Here is a 24,366-nt window from a genome sequence, read left to right as displayed (position 1 = left end):
AATTGGAGTGTAGTGGTATGATCTTGGTTTACTGCAACCTCCACCTGCCAGACTCCAGCAATCCTCCCACCTCAGCCTCCTGAGTAGCTGAGACCACAGGTACATGCCACCACACCTAGCTAATATTTGTATTTTTTTGTAGTGATGTGGTTTTACCATGTTGCCCAGGCTGGTCCTGAACTCCTGGACTCAAGTGATCCACCTGCCTCAGCCTCCCAGAGTGCTGGGATTACAGGCATGAGCCATTGTGCCCAGCCAAATTCATGTGATTTTTAAAAGACCACTCTAATTGCAACACAAAGTATGAACTACAATTCAAGGCTGTAAACAGAGCAAGAGGATGACAGTGGCTTTGACATAGGTGGTAGCAGCAAAGGTGGGCAAAGTTTCAGAGAAAAAATGGGCAGAAGTTGCAGATTATTTAGATGGGGTTCAACAAAGAAAAAGGAGAATCTAGGATGACTCCAGGGTTTCTGCAAGGAGCAACAGAGGGTGTGGTGGTGTCGTTGCCTAAGAAGGTCAACACAAGAATGGAACAGCTTCTCCTGGGAGTGAGGGCTAGCTCAGACTTCCTCCCCATGAACTCTCCCAACACCTGCCTGGCAGGTTCTAACTGCTGCAACTGTTCCCAGACAGGTAAGTGTCACCATGGAAGATATTGTAGTAACTGGCTGCTGTTCACATACATCATGTCCAATGCCCGCTGGGCCTCCAGGCTCTTTGGAAATGTTTCTACCAATTTCAAATTAAATCTTATTCTATTTCTTATGTTGGGTTTTAAAAAGGTTTTCACTGTTCCCATACTTCCAGTCCTATCTTTCCTTCTCAGTTTTAGCCAACCACTTTGCCTCTGAGTTTACTGAAAAAAAAAATAGAGGCCAAATGATACGACTTTCTCAAATTATCTTATCCTCAATTTAAATTTTTTTTTGAATCTTCCATCATTCTCTTTTCTTTCCTGTGAGAGATGCATCCTTTTCTGCCTTTTAAGCCACTGCATTTTCCTCATTCGACATCAAATGCTATAATACTTTCTTAATACCATATTAATTACTTATTTGTTTCAGGCACATTGCTAAGTATACATGAGGTACATTTTCTCAATTGGTTTTTCAACTACATGCTGCGTTATTCTTATTTTATTGATTAAAAGAAAAAGAAACTTTGAGGTTGACAGCTAAGTGACAAGGTCAGTATTTGATTCAAGTCTATTTGTTTTCAAAGCTACTGTCTTGACATGTCTTTTCAGTTTATCTTCTCCTCTCTGTTTCCATTGCTGGTGCCCTAGTTCTGCTCACTATGGTAGAAGCTCTGTCAGCAATCCCCAGTTAGTCCAGTTACTTTATTAACTTCATTATTATCCCATCCTCTTTCATGCTTGTCACTGGAGGCTGGTAGGGAGTGATACGTTGGGTTTTCCTGGTTCCATCAATTTAGCTGTGAGTTTGCAAAGAAACACTTGTATTTTGTTTACAAACTGGTCTATGCAGTTGTGCTTATTATGTTACAAAATTTAATTAAGTATTATGTAAACCAATACATATGAATGTAAATGAGAGCTGTTCCTATGAAAATTAAATGGAAGACTTTGGAAAGACTTGAAGAGAGTGAGCGGCTTAAAATATTGTAATCCAATTAAGTGTTGGGAAAGAGAAACCAAAAATGGTTGAGAAAAACGGTGTAAAAATGTCTTGAAGATTCTGCATTCAGATTGCCTTTGGCTGCAATTTAACAAGACAGAAACAAAAACGTGAATGTAGCTTATACAAGAAAAATGGTAGAAAACTCTAATTAGCAGACCTATATTCAAAGCAAGGGTCTTTGCATTCTATCATACAATTACTGGATGAATGTACCCACACATGTCTTAGGTGAAAGTATAATGTGTAAGATAAGTGTGTATCATTTTATTCCCTGCTTTAACAAATTTTACAAATGATTGACCACATTCAGTTCCCAATTTCAGTCAACGAGAGACCTTCTACCTTATCTCCCATTATCTCCAGACAGTAAGGACTGGAACCTCTAGTTTTATCTGATCCTCTAGTCTTGAGTCATCATTTCTCCATTCAGTTGACAAATATTTTTAGCAGCCTACTTTGCAGACATCATTAACCAGAATTACCTGCTTAAAACTCAGATCTATGCCCATCACTCCCTTATTCACAAAAACCAAGTGACTTCCCATTGTCTACAATGAAGCTGAAAGTACTCAGAATATTACAGACTGCAATGATCTGATTTCCCCCAACCTTTTTGGCCTCAGCTCTTAAGATAGCACTCCATACGCCCTGAGCTTCAGTCATTCATACTCTTGCTGGTGCCCACATACACCATGCCTTTCAGCATTCATTCAAAGAGTGCCCGTGGGGAACTCCACATTGGTATCTTACATGCTTTAACTCACTATTGAAAATAGTCGTTTATGGTGGGAAATATATTGTTCATGGAAATTCTACCTTACAGGAAATGCTGAAAGAACTGAATAAATTTAATTGAATAGATTTCAAGTTGTAATGTCAAGAATATTGCACAATATTCAGGGTGGGGTGGGGTGAGGAATTGCTAACTTGTCTTCAACAATCAAAAGTTTAGATTTTCTTCATACTCAAGATGATTTAGTAAAGGATTAAACGTCTGCATGGAATGCTCCCTGGTGACTGCTCAGGAAAAGTGCCTGGTTCCTGGGTGACAGTTATCAATGGACTGTTGTGACATCATCCTTATAAGTCTTCTCTTGCCCCCGTTCATCCTTAACCTAGGAGGCCTTTGCCTGTTGATGGTCTCAGCTGCCGCTGATGCAGAGAACTCTTTAAATGCCATTGAGCCAGAGCACCTTCGTTAGCTCTATCCTTCTCTTTTCAATTGCTTTTGTATATTTTCACTTGGCAAACTGTCATCTAACATTCCAGAGTTTAAAACTGAACTTCCCCAACAAACTCCTCTTCCTCTGCTTTCTGTCTGTGGAACCATCATCTCCAGGGTGTTGGATTTATCTATGGCTCTTGGTTGGGGGGCATGATTTGTTCTTTGCTCTTCCTTAGCCCACAACTAGTTGCCTATTATTTCTTCCCAGAAAGACTGAATGTTTAAGGGCTTTGAAAACTGTAAGAGGACTCGCCCCTTTATGATCAAACTACTCAAAATATTTGTCTACACTCATTGTATTCATTTTACCTCCTGTTCACATCTCAGCCAGAGTAATACGGCTTCTGTCCTGTAAATTTTACTGAAGTTGTTCTCATCAAGGTCTCCAATCACTTTCTTAGTGCTAAATTTAGCAACCGTCTTTCAGTTATTAACCTAACTTGTTGTGGAGTTAGACATTTAGACCAGTCTTTCTACCTGAAATGAATTCTCAGCCTCTATGACACCTGTTTACCTCTCAGGCTGCTTCAACATACACTTCTTTTTAGGTTCCTGTCTTCTGCCCTTTCAAAATATCTGTCTGTTCTTCACAGTTCTAATTCTTCTTGTCTCCTCCCTTTACACACTCCTCTAGCAATCTCATCAGTTTCCCAGGCTTAATTACCACCTCGATGACAATGAACACCGGCTCTGCTTCTCCAGCCCTGTTATTCGTCTGATCTCTGAAATGCAGCTATCTAACTGCCTGTGGCAGTCTCCTCTTGAATATTTCACAGGCACCTGGACCTCAATCTGCCCAAAACTGAATTTACAAAAATGCAAGAGTGCTCCTCCTCTTACTTTCCTTATCTAAGTGATTGCTACCATTGATTATTCATTTGTTCAAGCCTAAAACATAGATATCAGTCTTGACTCCCCATCTTCCTCATCATCTTTCCAATCAATGTCAAAGCTGTGTCAATGATACTTTTGAAAACTTTCTGAAATCTATCCACTGTCTCCATCACTTCTACACTATTACTGTTCAACCCATGATAATATCTCCCATAGATTTCTGCAACAGTCTTCCATATAGGCTCCCTGCCTCCATGCTGACCTCTCTCCAAACTCTTCCACATGGCAGCAAAATACTTCTGTCTTAACATACACATTTAACCACATCACTTACCAACTTTTCTGTTGATGTCTCTGCACTGCCCTTAGGGTTAATTCTCATCTCTTTCACACAGTTTAAGAAGCCCTTTGTGATCAAGCCTGGTCTCCTGTTGAGACACTCTCTTGCCACTCCCTCACACTCTGTTATGCATCTTAAGTTTCCAGACTGCTCAACTTCTCTGCCTGTGGACTTTGACCGTCCCCATGAATCTGCTCCCCTCTGTCAGGCTCTCCTCTCTGCCTATGATCTCTGCCACTTCTCCCTGTAAATTATTCATTCAACATATTTTTGAACACTGATTATGTCCCAGACACTATTACAGGCCCTAAGACCACCACAGGGAGCAAGGCAGGCTCATCACTGCACTCATGAGGCTCGGTGTCAACTGGACAGATGGACAAGCACACTTAGGTCATTGCAGATCTTTATGATAAGGGGAGACGGGGGACCCCCCACAAGCCTGGACGAAGGTGTCTCACTCAGGCTGGGAACAGAAGGCTGCTTCCTAAGGGCAATGTTATTTACAGCGTTAGACTTGAGATAGAGAAGTAGAAAGGTAAGAAGTCAGCAACTTTAAGAAAGACTTTAAAATGTACATCATTATGATGACTTTAATTTTTTCATTTTCTTTCTCACTCTTCTTAACTCTTGTCCCCTTCACATCCCACTCCATTCTTTAAATAAACACTTTGGTTGATTTTTAATGTACCCCTAGAAATTAACTATTTTTTCTTCATTTTGGCAACCATGTTCATACAAGCACTCCCTGGCCTGTGGCAAGCCCACCAGCTCCCCTTCTTCAAGTCTCTCCTCAAGGTGAAAGTGAATACTTCATCATGTACGATAGCCACATCATATTCCATCTCTTGGAGAAAGCTATCAGCTAACTTGTAGCTAGCTAGGGCCATGCACAAGTGTACCTTTTCATCTTTCTGCTGTACCCATTTTCCAGTTGTCCATCTGTATTTCCACATTTTCAAACTGACTACCATGTCAAATCGTCCAAATCATTTATCTAAGAGGTAGACAACCCAAGACATCCCTCCTTGGTCCAAAATGATACAGCATAGATCAGGTTTAAGAAACCTTTGCTTATAGCTTTGAAATTCATAGCAGACCTCAGGCTCTCCAGATAGCATCATGGTGAAGCTTCTAGACTTTCTTTGAGCTTTACTCTAGGCCAAGCTTCTCTAAACCCATGGCCCATGGGTTGCAGGCAGCCCAAGACGGCTTTGAATGTGGCCCAACACAAATTTGTTAACTCTCTTAAAACATCATGAGACTTTTGTAGTTTTTTTTTTTTTTTCTCATCAGTTATCATTAGTATTAGTGTATTTTATTTGTAGCCCGAGACATTTCTTCTTCTAATGTAGCCCGGGGAAGCCCAAACCGGACACCCCCTATACTAGGCCACAACAGTGCCTTTTACATATAGTAAAAACTATTAATCAACTAATCTTGTCCCACACATCTCTTACCTTTCTACTTTTAAAAAGACATAGCACATTAAAAAAAAAAATTAGTTCCCTGAGGAATTGTCAGTTTACGGAGCCCTCCCAGTCAGTCAAGTAGTGGCCCCCATTTTAAAAGATTTTAATACGATAAAAAATATACTAGGACAAATTTGTGGTTATCCAACCTCCTATTCTTCCTGTGGTAAAGAAGAGGGTGACCTTGGCTGGGCGTGGTGGCTCATGCCTGTAATCCTAGCACTTTGGGAGCCCGAGCCAGGCGGATCACCTGAGGTCAGGAGTTTGAGACCAGTCTGGCCAAAATGGCGAAACCCCATCTCTACTAAAAGTACAAAAATTAGCCGGGTATGGTGGCGAGCACCTGTAATCCCAGCTACTCAGGAGGCTGAGGTAGGAGAATGGCTTGAACCTGGGAGACAGAGGTTGCAGTGAGCCGAGATCGTGCCACTGCACTCCAGCCTGGGCGACAAGAGTGAGACTCTATCAAAAAAAAAAAAAAAGAAGAAGAAGAAGAAGAAGAGGGTGGCCTCGCCTGTGATTGGTCAGTGGCTGCAGGTGACTCTGCCTTGCATGGAGAAGGTCATTGTTTTCCTCAATCACTACCACCTGAAGATTCTGCAGCAGTGAGGGTGCTTATGTATAGCAGGGAACTAATTACTTCATTTCATTCTTTTGTTGGATCTTTTCCTACTCACTTGCAAATAATCTTCCCTTTCCTTTTACAGCCTCTCTCTGAGGAGACCAACAATAGCACATTCATCAAAAGAGCTGCAGTGGGAGACCAGGAGACAATGGAAGGCTGGGACCAGGGAAGCCAGGCTAGAGGTCAGCATCCATGGCTCCTGGGTAATTGGCCTCTCCACCTCTCCAAAGGGATCTCTTAACAAAGGCAGATGGAGACTTCTATTTAATTCCTTGTATGTAGAAAAAATAAATAATATGTAATTGCTTCACCCATAAAAGGAGCCATATTTTTATAACAATGACAGAATTCAGGGCATTCGAGAGTCATTATTGCTAGTTCTTGGGGGACTTTACGAGCAATCATTTCCTTAATCTGAAGCAAAAGAAGAAGAATCAGAACATAAGGCTGCTTTTAAAATTTTTGTTTCAGGGGGTAGAAAAGACTGCACCTGAGTTTTTTAGCCATAGGCATCTTTGTGATAACACTGGACACAAGATGCTCTATGCATCCGTGACCTGTAAAGCCAATAACACTTTAGCCATTTTTGATGCCCTTTCACAAAGAATTTAGTTAATAAAGACAAATCTTGGCAAAGGCAGTTAATAATACCAAGGGATAAATACTTTTAAATACTGTCTGGCAACTGTTGATACTATAAAATGACTGGAAATTTCAAAAAGGGCTTATTCGTTCTGAGGGAGATTCTATGTGTCTCGTTCCTTAACATTTCTAGAATACATTTGGACATTTAAGAACAGAGCTGCCAAGGATGGGATCTGATGAGAGAAGTGAGTAGGGGTGAACAGGGCCAAAATCCGACTAGTGTCCCAGACGACAATTCCCATGGCCTGGCTTCCTCTAGTGCATGTATATTGATTAGTGAAAACTACATTTAAGAGACTGAATAATAGAAAATTGACAAATAATCCAAACATCCAATAATAAGGTACTCATTGAAAAATATGCATAGAAACCATAAATGTAATCATTAACACAAGGGCATATATGTATGTAACTAAATGAAAAAGCAGGTAATAAAATAAAATATATGCCGGGTGTGGTGGCTCACACCTATAATCCCAGCACTTTGGGAGGCCACAGCTGGCAGATCACCAGAAGTCAGGAGTTTGAGACCAGCCTGTCCAACATGGTGAAACCCTGTCTCCTCTAAAAATACAAAAAAAAAAAAAATTAGCCAGGCATGGTGGTGTGCGCCTGTAATCCCAGCTACTCGGGAGGCTGAGGCACGAGAATCGCTTGAACCTGGGAAGCAGAAGTTGCAGTGAGCCGAGATCACACCCCTGCACTACAGCCTGGGCGACAGAATGAGACTCTGTTTCAATAATAATAATAATAATAAAATAAAATGTATAACCCTATTTTGTTAAAGTGTACGTAAATACACAACAATATAAACATATACATATGTATACATGTCTGTGTGTATGTATACACACATACATTCTACCACCTATCTATTCAGGGTCAAAACTGAAAGAATACATACTAAAATGTTGACTGAATTTACTGTCTCATTGGTTTGGAGTGACTTGACTTTTTAGTTCTTTTGATTAAAATGTACTGTTTCATTTGCGTGTGTGTGTGTGTGTGTGTGTGTGTGTGTGTCTGTCTATGAAATACAGTTATTTTTTATGTAATAAAAAGTAACAAGTAATAATTGTTATTTTAAAAGAGATAGATACTGTAAGCTAAAAATCAGCAATAACTTTTAAAATCATCTGGGCAAGTTATAAGGGAAGTCTAAACAATCCAAGGACAGAGGATTATTCACTGTTTGATTTGGCCAGTTTTCCAACTATAATTATTATAGCTTTATGATGACATTTTCATAAGCCAAGAATAGGTGTTAAAGTGAATCATCAATTTAGAAAGATAATTATAAAGTAATTCTACTCTGATATTGATTGCATTTAATGATCCCATTCAGAAGAGTAATACTATACTTCCTTCACTCTAAGTGATTTGTTACTACACTGTTCAAAGAGAGATAGTATACAAAAGCATTAGGTATTTGGGACTCTACCTTAGTTTTATTAGGAAAATTAGGGGAAAAAGGTGTTTACATGTGGCTTGTATTCCCTGACTTCTCCCTTTGGGATGATTACATTGTGGTTAATCCTTAAACAAGAGGCCAAGGTTAATATTTACCAAGCACATATTACAGTATTTTTCGGGCATTGTACTGGCATATTTAATATTCACACAGTCTTGTGAGGCAGGTTTTAACATTTTAAGAGGCTGAGGCTCAGAGAGATTTCTAACTCTCTGTGGCCACAAAGCTAGTAAGGTGGTAATACCAAAATTCAAACTCAAGCCTTTCTGACTCCAAAGATTCTGTTCTTTCCAATCGGTCAGAATTGTACCATCCTATGGTGATAGATTGTACTATTTTTCAGAATTATTCAATCTCCTTTTACCATAAGGAGATCGTATCTCCCGCCTCGTTTACTCTGGGCATGGTCGTGTAACTTGCTTTGACCCTTGGAGTGTGAGTGGATGTGATGAATACCACATCATTTTGGAGGCATCAGGGATTTCTGTCAACTCACTTGCTCTTTTCCCTGTGCCATACGAATGTGGCAAAAGGTTAGAGGGAAGGAGGAGAAAGAGGTTACGTTTACCCCTATACACACACTGCTCCCTTCCTGCCTCTTGGAGTTCCAGGCTGGCTGCATTCCTCTAAGGCCCCAGGGCCTCTGCAGCTCTAGCTCCAATAACACCTTTAAACCTAAGAATGATCATGATTTCTCATTCATTGATGCTTCACCATCCCTTGCCTTCTTAACCCAGTCTGTACCTCTGTAAGTAGTTCCTTTATGATACTCTTTTCAGGTTTAAGCCCTTTGAGTGGATCATCTTTTCTTGAGATGTCCCTGATGATAGAGAAAGAAACCCAATCAGACTGTCAAACATGATGCAGAACAGAAATCAGTATCGAATGTTGGAGGCCATAGAGAACCAGAATCAAAGCGACGAGAGGGAGGCATGATGAGTCACAGAGTCCTGTGAGCAGTTTCTATGGATCAGGTACTAATTGCTTCACATGCATGGCATTTAAACCTCGCAATGACGCGTGAGTTAATAGGATAACTACCACATTTTATAGGTGAGAGAGTGGTTAAGTAATTTGTTGTGGTCACTCTTCAGTCATTGGCAGAGCTGAGATTCGAATCCCAAATCTTTTGCTTCCCAAACCCAGACTCTTAGCCATGTACTATACTTAACTTTCTATTGCAGAAACAAGACCTATAGTTTGCTGCTTGCTTTACATACTTGCAAGGCTTGGTATGAGGCACGGTTAGCTGTCTTTAAAGGGCAGATAGGGGGCGGGTATTTTGGCAATAGTCAGCAAATGTATCTGAGTGTTGATAAGTCCAGAGTTGAAAGGCTGCCATGGGAACACCTGACATCCTTCTCTGTGTTACTTCCTTCTCTCAAAGCTTAGGCATTGGCCTTCAGATAAAGTCCAGCTTCCTTTGCCTGTCCTTTCCTGTTCTCTGCAACTGTGCCGCATCTACCTTTCCAGAATTGTCTTCTACCAGTCACACACTCAACATGCTTCAATCAAACGGACTCACTATTTGTGGGTCATTGGTTTCTTCACGAAGTTGCTTTTACTCCATTTTTTTCCCTTGTGTAGCCCTCTTGAGCCCTTCTGGCCCTTAAAATCGCTTAAAAGCTACTCCCTCCAAACCAATCTCTCCTTATTACCCAATCACAAACCATCATCTCTCCCTACTCTTAATATTAGCAGCTTTGTTTAACTACTTTTGCTGCACATATTATACACAATAATTTTAGTTGTCTGTGTTCTCTTTTTCTTTCCTATCAGATATTAGGAGCTTAGACAATGGGGAAAGCTAAACTGTGTGAAACAGAACCCCTAACCCAAGGAGAACTGTCAACACAAAGATCTCTAAACACCAGTGCCTCTATGTACTTAATGTGGCAAATGATCAATACTTTGGGCATTTAGATGAGGGGGCCGAAGAAGGTTTCTTAGAAAAAAAGTGCCATTTGGGATATACCTGGAAGTCTGGCAGGGCTGTCAACTGGTGTAAATTGGGAGGCTCATTCTATGAAGATTCTATAGAGCATGAAATGGCTTTAAGAATACTGCCCGCATTGCGTTTAACCACGTCTCCAGTGTTTAATGGTACTACTAATAGCATGTATCATTTACTGAGTGCCATACGCACGTCAGAGATTGTGTTAGACACTGCTTTTTGTACATTATCTCATTTAATTCTCATAAGAGCATTTAAGGTGACAAAAATCAAGGCTTAAAGAGATTTAGTAACTTTTCCAAGATGGACCAATTAGTCAGTGGTGGAGTTGAATCTTATACCCATGTCTAACTGATTACAAAGTCTAGATGACTAAATGAGGCCACGTTGCCTTTATTGTTCCAACCTGATATTTTACAAAATCCTTCTTTATGTATCTACAACTGACATTCCATGGAAAATGCAAACCCTCAAAAGTCATATGGAGCCAACACAATCCTTAAATAATATTTATAAACTGAAAAATTTTAAGGAATCTAGCTCTATACAATGCAACTCTGCAGTTTTGTGGGTTTTTTAAAAAACAATATTCTGAAACAACATTCTAACTATCTTATGACTTTTACATTGGGGCATTAAAGTTGTGGCTCTTTAATCTGAAGTACACAACAAATTCCAATATCTCTGAGTGATGATATAGCCCTTCACGTGAAATATTTTCTAAAACTAAAATATGGTACCCCAGTAATTATGTGAGTCACCATTCAAACTGAGGTCTCCGTTTAAATTCAAACCTGTATCTAGTAAATGAGATTTTAAAAGTTGCTCTTTGCTATTTTTATCAGGATAAAAACGTGACAACACTTTCCAAGTCTACAATGAAATTAAATTCAGGGATATGAAACTGTTATACATTGTAGAATATGAGAGACATTTACCAAAAACAATGAGCTTCTATTTTCCAGGTGCTCAAATACTCCAGTAATAAGCATTAACACACCGGAGTTTCCTCAGTGTGAGTTATAAACTAGCATGAGCTGAAAAGGAGATGTCGGTATTTTTTCATTGTTGTTAAATCATAAAAACATGTATTTCCCAGATGTTATGAAATGTTTTCTGTGCCCTCTGTGAAAACAGTAACGAATTTTCATACCAACAAAATATGACTTGAGGACAGATTGCTAGCAACATCTGTTAAAATGAGAGCGAGAAAGAGAGAGAGAGAGTGAACACACAAGCCCTCACTTCCTGGGGCAGAATCTTACCTACTGATAGGCAAAAGACTGGCAGGTGTCCTTCAATTACAGCACTGCCAAACAGAACATTCTCCATAGAACCTTTTGTTAGCTGTATCGTGTTGGTGCAGAGCAGCAACTCTGGAGAACGATAGGAAAATGTTAGTTTCAGCACACATTGCTAAAGATTTGGGGGGAAAAATCACATCTGAAAGACATAAAGTTTGGAATTATCCAGACTTTTGCTCAGTTCAGAACTACCAGTAGGCAGAAGCAAAAGGGCAGTGGAAAATGAAGCACTTGCAAGTTTGTCAAATTGCTATTTATGTATGCATCAACATATGGACTTTTTGGCAATTCACAACATTTTTGAGATCATATATTTTTGTAAGAAATGGAGAGGACTGAAAATGTTTCCCAGAAGGACCACAATAGACTGTTGTCACACTTGACAGACCATGAAGTGGGTAAAAGTGTGATTTGTTTACACTATTGTTCACGTTCTAGACAATGTCAACTAGCATCATGAATGTTAGTAGCTTGGTAAATGCAGCTTATCTGACTGAACAGTACCAACCACTCTGGTTTTCTTGGGACTGAGGGGTTTCCCCAGGACAAGGCACATTCAGTTCCACTGAAATGGCCACTAAAGTAGTAGTATAGTCCCAGACAATGATGGTTGGTGACCTCTATACTAAGACAAAAATATTCTAGTTTCTATCTTATATGCCAAATTCATATGAAAGTTAAAAGTGCAAAGGAAAACAAAAACCTTGCTCTATTATTTTTAAGTCACAAACTTCTTATGTTCAATTTTTAAAATTAAAAGTTTGTTTAAATAATTTAAGTGATTGTTTTAAAAAGTAAAATAACACAATAAAATATTTCTTTAGTGAACTGAAGATGTTTTTACAGCTCATAAGAAACAGTGGAATCATTTCATCACTCTAAAGAGTTTCAAAACTTTTGCTTTATAAATAAATAAACTAACAAAAAAAGCATGAAATAAAATGACTCCTGAAAATGAATAGAGCAAAGGAGAGGCTATAGTGATATGAGCCAGGGCCAATGCATTGGTGATGCTGGTGGTGATTTTGATTGGTGCTCTGACCTGAGATAAATTAAAAACAAGGGTTCAAAGAAGCTTTGAAGCACTGCTGTATTGGGGGATAGAGAAGATACCTGCACATGTGAATTGCTGAAAGAAATGATGGGACAGGATGGGATGAGCCACTCTGTGCCAATTCCTTAAACTGGAGCCTTCTTGACAAAAGGACAAGCCACAACTGAAGTGGAAAGAATAAGTCAATAGAACCTTAGTAAGATTCACCAAGACCTGAAGATCATCCTCTTTTTGTACTTCAGAGTACAGCTTCAGGCAATTCTGTTTATTGCATCAGAGCTTAATAATAACTGAGTGGTTTGAAAAAATACATTTTAAAAGAAACAGTGCACATGTTTGTGATTAATTCTAATTTAAAATATAAGGTGTTCCATTTTAATTCTTTGCTTTTATATTGTGCCTGCTGTGGGAAAATGGAAAATGACTAACTTTTATCAAATGAAAGGAGGTGGATGCAAAGCAATATGACATTTGTGGCTTTTATTTTTTTAAAAGCATATTTTATATACACTGAGAAAAAGGAAGTAAATTAAACTTACTAAATGTTATTAATGTAAGTTATTTCTGGGTGGCAAAATAATAATTTTTTATTTTATTTTTATTATGTCTAATTTTTCTAAAATAAATTATTTTCAGAGTAAAGTAATAATTTACCAATGTAATAATAAAGTATTATAAGTAATAATTTACCAAACATTATGTTCCAAAGAAAATAAACCACTGTGATTACTTTCAATATCTTTTAAAGAAAGCAAGCAATTAATAAATATTTTTTGACAATTGGATACAAGTAAAGAAGAAGGCATGACCCATACTCTCAAAAAGTGTAAAATATAGCAAGGAAAGAAAAAATCGTAAATATTTATGATGATAAAGGCCAATGTGATTCATTTTGTGATTACAAAGGATATTGTTATTCAAGTTTATATATTAAAACATTAATTTTAATATTCCTTTGTGGCATACACTACTGTATACATACATTGAAAAATATCGCTGATTATTAGAATCTGCCTAGAGTATGAAATATATTTAAGAACCCCCCTTCCAAAAAAGCTTTATGCATAGTTTTTCAAAATAGCATTCAGGGGATCCCGTTCCAAGATGGTGCTCCAGTCTGCAGCTTCCAGCTTGATCAATGCAGAAGACGGGTGATTTCTGCATTTCCAACTGAGGTATCTGGTTCATCTCATTGGGACTGGTTGGACAGTGGGTGCAGTCCATGGAGTGTGAGCCGAAGCAGGGCAGGGTGTCGCCTCACCTGAGAAGCTCAAGGGGTCGGGGGATTTCCCTTTCCTAGCCAAGGGAAGCTGTGACAGACTGTACCTGGAAAAACAGGACACTCCCACTCAAATACTGTGCTTCTCCAATGGTCTTAGCAGCGGCACACCAGGAGGTTATATCCCACACCTGGCTTAGCGGAGCCTTTCCCACTGCTAAAGCAGCAGTCTGAGATTGACCTGCGAGGCAGCAGCCTGGCAGAGGGAGGGGTGTCCGCCATTGCTGAGGCTTGAGTATGTAAACAAAGTGGCCAGGAAGCTTGACCTGGGCAGAGCCCAATGCAGCACAACAAGGCTTGCTGCCTCTATAGACTCCGCCTCTGGGGGTAGGGCATAGCTGAACAAAAGGCAGCAGAAACTTCTGCAGACTGAAATGTCCCTGTCTGAGAGCTCTGAAGAGAGCAGTCGTTCTCCAAGCATGATGTTTGAGCTCTGAGAACAGACAGACTGCCTCCTGAAGTGGGTCCCTGATCCCTGTGTTGCCTAACTGGGAGACACCTCCCAGTAGGGGCCGACTGACACCTCATGCAGGTGGGTGCCCCTCTGGGACAAAGCTTCCAGAGAAAGGACCAGGCAGCAATATTTGCTGTTCTGCAGCCTCTACTGCTGATACCCAGGCAAACAGGGTCTGGAGTGGACTTCCAGCAAACCCCAACAGAACTGCAGCTGAGAGTCCTGACTGTTAGAAGGAAAACTAACAAACAGAAAGGAATAGCATCAACATCAACAAAAAAGGACATCCACACCAAAAGCCCATCTGTAGGTCACCAACATCAAAGACCAAAGGTAGATAAAACCACAAAGATGAGAAGAAACCAGAGCAGAAAAGCTGAAAATTCTAAAAATCAGAGTGTCTCTTCTCCTCCAAAGGATCGCAGCTCCTCACCAGCAACAGAACAAAGCTGGATGGAGAATGACTTTGATGAGTTGACAGAAGTAGGCTTCAGAAGATCAGTAATAACAAACTTCTCCGAACTAAAGGAGGATGTTCGAACCCATAGTAAGGAGCTAAAAACCTTGAAAAAAGATTAGACAAATGGCTAACTAGAATAAACATTGTAGAGAAGACCTTAAATGACCTGATGGATCTGAAAACCATGGGATGAGAACTACGTGATGCATGCACAAGCTTCAGTAGCCAATTATATCAAGTGGAAGAAAAGGTATCAGTGATTGAAGGTCAAATTAATGAAATAAAGTGAGAAGAGAAGTTTAGCGAAAAAAGACTAAAAAGAAATGAACAACGCCTCCAAGAAATATTGGACTATGTGAAAAGACCAAATCTACATTTCACTGGAGTATCTGAAAGTGGTGGGAAGAATGAAATCAAGTTGGAAAACACTCTTCAACATATTATCCAGGAGAACTTCCCCAACCTAACAAAGCAGGCCAACATTCAAATTCAGGAAATACAGAGAACACCACAAAGATATTCCTTGAGAAGAGCAACCCCAAGACACATAATTGTCAGATTCACCAAGGTTGAAATGAAGGAAAAAATGTTAAGGGCAGCCAGAGAGAAAGGTCGGGTTACACACAAAGGGAAGCCCATGAGACTAACAGCGGATCTCTCGGCAGAAACTTTACAAGCCAGAAGAGAGTGGGGGCCAATATTCAACATTCTTAATGAAAAGAATTTTCAACCCAGAATTTCATATCCACTAAGCTTCATAAGTGAAGGAGAAATAAAATCCTTTGCAGACGAGCAAATGCTGAGAGATTTTGTCACCACTAGGTCTGCTTTACAAGAGCTCCTGAAGGAAGCACTAAACATGGAAAGGAACAACCAGTACCAGCCACTACAAAAACATGCCAAATTGTAAAGACCTTCGATGCTAGAAAGAAACTGCATCAATTAATGGGCAAAATAACAGCTAACCTCATAATGACAGGATCAAATTAACACATAATAATACTAACTTTAAATGTAAATGGGCTAAATGTCCTAATTAAAAGACACAGACTGGCAAATTGGATAAAGAGTCAAGACCCATCAGTGTGCTGTATTCATGAAACCCATCTCATGTGCAAAGACACAAATAGACTCAAAATAAGGATGGAGGAAGATCTACCAAGCAAATGGAAAGAAGAAAAAAAAAAAAAAGCAGGGCTTGCAGTCCTTGTCTCTGATAAAACAGACTTTAAACCAACAAAGATAAAAAGAGACTAAGAAGGCCATTACATAATGGTAAAGGGATCAATTCAACAACAAGAGCTAACTACACTAAATATATATGCACCTAATACAGGAGCACCCAGATTCATAAAGCAAGTCCTTAGAGACCTACAAAGAGACTTAGACTCCCACACAATGATAACGGGAGACTTTAACACCCCATTGTCAACATTAGACAGATCAATGAGACAGAAGGTTAACAAGGATATCTAGGACTTGAACTCAGTTCTGCACCAAGCAGACCTAATAGACATCTACAGAACTCTCCACCCCAAATAAACAGAATATATATTCTTCTCAGCACCACATCACACTTACTCCAAATTGACCACAGAGTTGTAAGTAAATCACTCCTCAGCAAATATAAAAGAACAGAAATCACAACAAACTGTCTCTCAGACCACAGTGCAATCAAACTAGAACCCAGGATTGAGAAACTCACTCAGAGCTGCTCAACTACATGGAAACTGAACAACCTGCTCCTGAATGACTACTGGGTACATAACGAAATGAAGGCAGAAATAAAGATGTTCTTTGAAACCAATGAGAACAAAGATACAATGTACCAGAATCTCTGGGACACATTTAAAGCAATGTGTAGAGGGAAATTTATAGCACTAAATGCCCACAAGAGAAAGCAGGAAAGATCTGAAATTGACACCCTAACACCAAAATTAAAAGAACTAGAGAAACAAGAGCAAATACATTCAAAAGCTAGCAGAAGGGAAGAAATAAGTAAGATCAGAGCAGAACTGCAGGAGATAGAGACACATAAAAGCCCTTCAAAAAATCAATGAATCCAGGAGCTGGTTTTTTGAAAAGATCAACAAAATTGATAGATTGCTAGCAAGACTAATAAAGAAGAAAAGAGAGAAGAATCAAATAGATGCAATAAAAAATGATAAAGGGAAGATCATCACTGACCCCACAGAAATACAAACTACCATCAGAGAATACTATAAACACCTCTACACAAATAAGCTAGAAAACCTAGAAGAAATGGGTAAATTCCTGGACACATATATTCTCCCAAGATTAAACCAGGGAGAAGTTCAATCCCTGAATAGACCAATAACAGGTTCTGAAGTTGAGGCAATAATTAATAGCCTACCAACCAAAAAAAGGCCAGGATCAGAGGGATTCACAGCTGAATTCTACCAGAAGTACAAGGAGGAGCTAGTACCATTCCTTCTGAAATTATTCCAATCAATAGAAAAGAGAGAATCCTCCCTAACTCATTTTATGAGGCCAGCCTCATCCTGATACCAAAGCCTGGCATAGACACAACAGAAAAAGAGACTTTTAGACCAATATCCCTACTGAACATCAATGCAAAAATCCTCAATAAAATACTGACAGGCCGAATCTAGTAGCACATCAAAAAGCTTATCAACCACGATCAGTTCGGCTTCATCCCTGGCATGCAAGGCTGGTTCAACATATGCAAATCAATAAATGCAATCCATCATATAAACAGAACCAATGACAAAAACCACATGATTATGTCAATAGATGCAGAAAAGGCCTTCAACAAAATTCAACAGCCCTTCATGCTAAAACCTCTCAATAAACTAGGTATTGATGGAACATATCTCAAAATAATAAGAGCTATTTATGACAAACCCACAGCCAATATCATACTGAACGGGCAAAAGCTGGAAGCATTCCCTTTGACAACTGGCATAAGACAGGGATGCCCTCTCTCACCACTCCTATTCAATATAGTGCTGGAAGTTCTGGCCAGTGCAATCAGGCAAGAGAAAGAAATAAAGGGCATTCAATTAGGAAAAGAGGAAGTCAAACTGTCCCTGTTTGCAGATGACATGATTGTAAATTTGGAAAGCCCCATCGTCTCAGCCCAAAATCTGCTTAAGCTGATAAACAACTTCAGCAAAGTATCGGGATACCAAATCAATGTCCAAAAATCATAAACGTTCCTATACACCAAAAACAGACAAACAGAGAGCCAAATCATGAGTGAACACCCATTCACAATTGCTGCAAAGAGAATAAAATACCTAGGAATCCAACTTACAAGGGATGTGAAGGACTTCTTCAAGGAGAACTACAAACCATTGCTCAATGAAATAAAAGAGGACACAAACAAATGGAAGAACATTCCATGCTCATGGATAGGAAGAATCAATATTGTGAAAATGGCCATACTGCCCAAGGTAATTTATAGATTCAATGCCATCCTCATCAAGCTACCAATGACTTTTTTCATAGAATTAGAAAAAACTACTTTAAAGTTAATATGGAATCAAAAAGAGCCCACATTGCCAAGACAATCCTAAGCAAAAAGAACAAAGCTGGAGGCATCATGCTACCTGACTTCAAACTATACTACAAGGCTACAGTAACCAAAACAGCATGGTACTGGTACCAAAACAGAGATATAGACCAATGGAACAGAACAGAGCCCTCAGAAGTAACAGCACACATCTACAACCATCTGATCTTTGACAAACCTGACAAAAATAAGAACTGGGGAAAGGATTCCCTATTTAATAAATGGTGCTGGGAAAACTGGCAAGCCACATGTAGAAAGCTGAAACTGGATCCCTTCCTTACACCTTATACAAAAATTAATTCAAGATGCATTAAAGACTTAAATGTTAGACCTAAAACCATAAAAACCCTAGAAGAAAACCTAGCCAATACCATTCAGGACATAGGCATGGGCAAGGACTTCATGTCTAAAACACCAAAAGCAATGGCAACAAAAGCCAAAATTGACAAATGGAATCTAATTAAATTAAAGAGCTTCTGCACAGCAAAAGAAACTACCATCAGAGTGAGCAGGCAACCTACAGAATGGGAGAAAATTTTTGCAATCTACTCTTCTGACAAAGGGCTAATATCCAAAATCTACAAAGAACTCAAACACATTTATAAGAAAAAACCAAACAACCCCATCAAAAAGTGGGCAAAGGATATAAACAGACACTTCTCAAGGAAGACATTTATGCAGCCAACAGACACATGAAAAAATGCTCATAATCACTGGCCATCAGAGAAATACAAATCAAAACCACAATGAGGTACCATCTCACACCAGTTAGAATGGTGATCATTAAAAAGTCAGGAAACAACAGGTGCTGGAGAGGATGTGGGAAATAGGAACACTTTTACACTGTTGGTGGGACTGTAAACTAGTTCAACCATTGTGAAAGACAGTGTGGTGATTCCTCAAAGATCTAGAACTAAAAATGCCTTTTGACCCAGTGATCCCATTACTGGATATATACCCAAAGGATTATAAATCATTCTACTATAAAGACACATGCACATGTATGTTTATTGCGGCACTATTCACAATAGCAAAGACTTGGAACCAACCCAAATGTCCATCAATGATAGACTGGATTAAGAAAATGTGACACAGCCTGGAATACTATGCAGCCATGAAAAAAGATGGGTTCATGTTCTTTGCAGGGACATGAATGAAGCTGGAAACCATCATTCTGAGCAAACTATCACAAGGACAGAAAGTCAAACACCACATCTTCTCACTCATAGGTGGGAACGGAACAATGAGAACACTTGGACATGGTGGCGGGAAGATCATACACCGCAGCCTGTCGTGGGGTGGGATGGGGGCCTGGGGGAAGGATAGCATTAGGAGAAATATTCAGTGTAAATGCTGAGTTAATGGGTGCAGCAAACCAACATGGCACATATATACCATGTAACAAACCTGCACATTGTACACATGTACCCTAGAACTTAAAGTATAATTCAAAAAGAAAAAAAAAGGAAAAAAAAAACCCCATTCAGTCCAAAAGAATCCAGTTTGCCCCAAACATTTACGAATGCTCACCCTCCCTTCAATTTTCACTCTCTCCATTTGTTACTCATCTTACTAATAGGCATCAATGTTGAGCCTCCTTGTTTTATAGAGTCGTTGGAAAAACAAACCAAATGTGAAGAGAGAAAAAGATTATATCTGCAGAGCTTTAAATATCAGTTTTGAATTCTAACTGAATCCACTGTGGCTACAATTCTGATCACTGGATTCAGTCATTTTCATTTTAGACTGAGATAGACCAACCAGGTGATATTTTTCTTTACCCTTCTGTAAAATGGGAACAAAGTTGATTATGTCTCTTCCTTAAGGAACTATCAAATGAAGGTGATGCTGTTTTCCACTTGCTGATAAAGGGTATCTCCTCTAAAACAAGGTTTTGTTAAAATTAAACATCAAGGCGATTTATAATAATTGGACACTATGTCTTTTAAGGATAAGATAGTCTTGTCTTCTGCATGAAAAATATACAAATATAAAAAACAAGAGATCATTCTTTCAGTTTTCAACTGAGAAAACTGAGTTCTTGCCTCGTTAGAAAGAAATCAAGCTTGCAATTGTTACTATGGCAACAAATTGTCAGTATGAACACTGGAGTTTCTCTGGCCTGGTTGATCACTAAACAGAAGGCAAAAGAAGAACAATTTATTCATTTTTTAAAATTAAAAACATTTTGCTGAAGAATGCATGTCTGTAAGCTCTCCAAGGTTGGGAATACAGGTGGAGTAACAAGAACCACATTACATAAGTCGGTTAAGCCAGAGGACATTAAGAAAGTGCATCAGACCTTGGGACAATGAGTTTGCCATTTGTAACCTGTTGGTGGCTGGGCAGAGACCTCTTGGTTGGCCTCACTGGACTCTGATTTCCCTCACTTGGCCTTGTTGCCTTCTCTCTGGTATTCATTTCTCAACTGGGAAATGTTGGGTTGGTGATAACATGTGATAAAAATCCATTTATTCGTCAATTAAAAAGTGTTTGTTGAATGCATGCTATATACCAGGCACTATTCAGCACCAGGGGCACAGTGTCTGAACAAAGAAACAAAAATAATGCCTTCACGGATTCACATGCTTGTGAGAGAGACAGGCCAAGAATAAACGGAGAAACCCATACATAGTGTCAGATAGTAATAGCTGCGATGAAAAAAAGTAAATTATATTAAGACGGTTGTAGAAAATGTTTGAAAGAACAGGGAAATACTAAATCTTACAGCATTTTACCTTACCTATTACTAGGCCTGACAGACATAGATTACATGTGAATATATTAATTCATTCATTCATCTTTCTAGATAAATATGGACTGGATGGGAGCCTTCTATTTGCCAGACATTGGGATCACTCCTGGGAAGAGGGAAATATTGACCAGGTTTCAGAGACTGAAATATCATGAGCCCTTAATAAGGCTAATGAAAGCCTTCAATTTGAGACCTTTGCTTTTTTTTTGACTCTATATTTTATATCTCTTTAGAGTAAATTCCTTGACTTTTCCAAATACGCTTTATTGCTTTAAAAAATGCCTTTGGAATACTTTAATGCAGTTTCTCACAGAGAAAAGAAGGCTTAAACATTTTGCTCTCCGGCTTACAAGTTCTCACAGCAAGTTCCTTTGTGGGACCCATGACCTCAGGTGGTAGTCATTGGATTCTCTTCAAATCCAAGAAAATATAAATGGATTTGAAGAGAATCTGTTTATATTTTCGTAAACGGCAGAGCCATTCCAACAACTAAGGAGAGCTTAAAGGTTTGTAGTGTGTATTCTGCTAAGCGGCCTACAAAACAGAGGCCCTGCCATGAGACTAAGAGAATTAAGAAAGGCCCTCCAGTTAGGAAGGATGACCGAGCCCTCCCTTCCCTGCTGAGGTTGGGCTGGCAACAGTGACTGAGTTGCATACCCGCTGGACCACCCGGTGTGGTCTTCCAGGTTAGAGTTATTCTTCATTGTCTCATAAAGAGCCTGGCGCTGACTTGGCAACTTTGTGGGACAGCATGTTGGCATTATATTTTTGTGTTGCCAGAAGCAACTCCAATGATTGTGGTAAAACAGGCCCGCTGCTTTTTTGATGATCAACATTTAGCATGGATTATAACTAACTGTTCACTTTCTTTTCCTGGATTGAAGATCACATCTGCAAATGATTCTAAGGTGCTTCATAAACACAGGTGCAGCCGTGTTGACATGTTGATTTTTACATTAGCCGGGGTTAAGTAAAACGACGCAGGTTGATCACCCAGAAGTCTTCGGAAATCTGGATTATAGACCATGTAGATGAATTTTTAAGAATTACAAGCTGCTCTATCATTTCTCTAAATGTTGTTTTGTTTTTAGTTTTATTTTGTTTTAAGTGCTTGTTAACCTTCAGAATATCAGAGTGATGCCCTCTTGCCTTTGCGTTAATCTATCCCCAGTTGGAACTCAAGGCTATTGTGTCAAATGACCTTGAGGACCTTGTCAAGCTGAAAAGTTGACAAAGTGACACCCGTAGAAGTTCTGATGAAACACTAAAAAACAACTATTCACCCATAAGCTTGTCGGGCTCTAGCCCAGTGCTCGGATGTCTCTTCCACTTCCATTTCTCTCTCTCCCCCCCGTTAATTCTCTTTACGCTGAAACCCTTTTGGTCCCTCCCAGTTCACAGGATATTGGCAATGGGTCCACCATCACATTACTATGAGCCCTTGGTGGTGAAACACCTTGTTTCAGCCCATTTCTCTTGACAGTACAGCCTGCATCAAAACAGGCAGCAGGAGCCTTTTGGAAGATCCCATTAGTGAGTTAATTAGTGGCAGAGCTCAGATGTGCTCCAGGGATTTTATGACATGTCCTTTCTGAAGGGTTATTTCTATTCACATTCTAAGCCTTCGAAAATTGAAGTCAAAATGTTAATAAGCTAATAAGCCTGACTGCAAGTTTTTTCAGGTTTAGAAACAGATTTTTTCTCAAAACTGCAGAATTAACACATTCCTCCTTTTCTTTCAACATTAATTAGTTTATTCTGAAATACAGACCATTTTTAAAAGGACATAAGAGGGTCTTTGGAGTTCTAACTGCAGCATGGAGATTGTGTAAGTTACAATTCACACCATCTCAGCCTTGCCCTATGCTTGCTGTGGGCTTACAGCATTCATATGCCTCTTTCAAGCTCTCTTTGTTTTCCTTAATTTCCAGCTTAGCTTACATGTGGGCTAATTTGCCTTTCTTTTTTATTTATTCACCTTCTACAATCTACAATAGCTAAAGATCAGCTATTTCCCTTAGCTACCATCTCATCCTCAGAAGAGCAAGTCCTACCTTCATTTTTGAGATATTTTGTCTGTCTTCAATACTTTACTAGTTATAGTATTGTGGTCAGGTTATCTTGACATACTGCATCATTTCTTAAGTTGTTTTCTTACATCCTCGCCTCAACTCTATTTGATTAGATTAAAAACGACAAAGTAATTTGGGCTCACATGTGAACAAAAACCTGTGTGTGTATGTGTGTGTGTGTTTGGGTGTATTTGCGGTAAAGGATAGTGGTGGGCTGAAGGGGTAAAAGAGAGAGGATGGGGTGGAAATCTTCTCATGCTGGTGGTATCAGCAGATTCTCCCAATCCAAGGAGGGATTTGAAGTACTCCCTCAACCCCTTGAGAGACTCCATAATGGAACTGGACAATTTCCCACAGAGATTTCCCAGGCAACGGGGAGGTTCCCTGGGAAACTTCTGTACAGGCCAGGCTAGGTTTCTTCCCAGATCCACAGAATCCTGGGGCTGCACGGCAAATAAAAACAGAGAGTACTGGAAATAGGCATTTGCTTTGGTAAAGCCCAGTACTCATCCAGATTTATTTTTTAGTTGTCATGCTGGTAAAAATGGTTAATCTAAAAAAAAAAATCTCTACAGGAGCCTATTCTGTGTGGGGAGGAGCAATCTAGTGAACCAACAGAAAAATTATATAGATATTCAACTGTTACTGACTTGAGGTGTATGAAAGTGAGCAAGTCAAGATCTTTCTTTTCATTGAGAGCATATCGAAGCTCAATGAACTGTGCACAGTTCTGCAGTTCTGTAGACACTCAGACAATGTTTATTTATTTATTTATTCATTTTCTTAGTAGAGATAAGGGTCTCGCTATGTTGCCCAAGCTGGTCTCAAACTCCTAGCTTCGAGTCATCCTCCCACCTGGTCCTACCAGAGTACTGGGATTATAGGCATGAGCCACTGTCCCAAGCCAGAAAATGTTTAATTTTAAAACATGTTTATTGCTAACTAAAAAGGCTTTTGGTGTGTTTAAAAATTATATAAGCTAAAATATTTTTGAAGTAGCCTCCAGAGCTCTGCAAGCAACAATTCAGCAGAGAGGTGTACTAACAGGTGTTCAGCAGGCCCCAAAGAGAAACGCAGGATTACCCTGTTTGGCAAGTTCTTCACAGGTCACCAGCTGGCTGGTGAACTGGAATCTCCCATGTTCCTCTCTAATTTGGTACAAGACCCCAGGCTTTGAAGGATTACCATGAAAGGTGATCCAAGCCCCAGGTGCCAGGGTCACT

The sequence above is a fragment of the Macaca thibetana genome, chromosome 11 (genome assembly GCF_024542745.1).
Source record: "Macaca thibetana thibetana isolate TM-01 chromosome 11, ASM2454274v1, whole genome shotgun sequence".
Taxonomy (NCBI): domain Eukaryota; kingdom Metazoa; phylum Chordata; class Mammalia; order Primates; family Cercopithecidae; genus Macaca; species Macaca thibetana.
Note: the sequence above shows the minus strand (reverse complement) of the source record.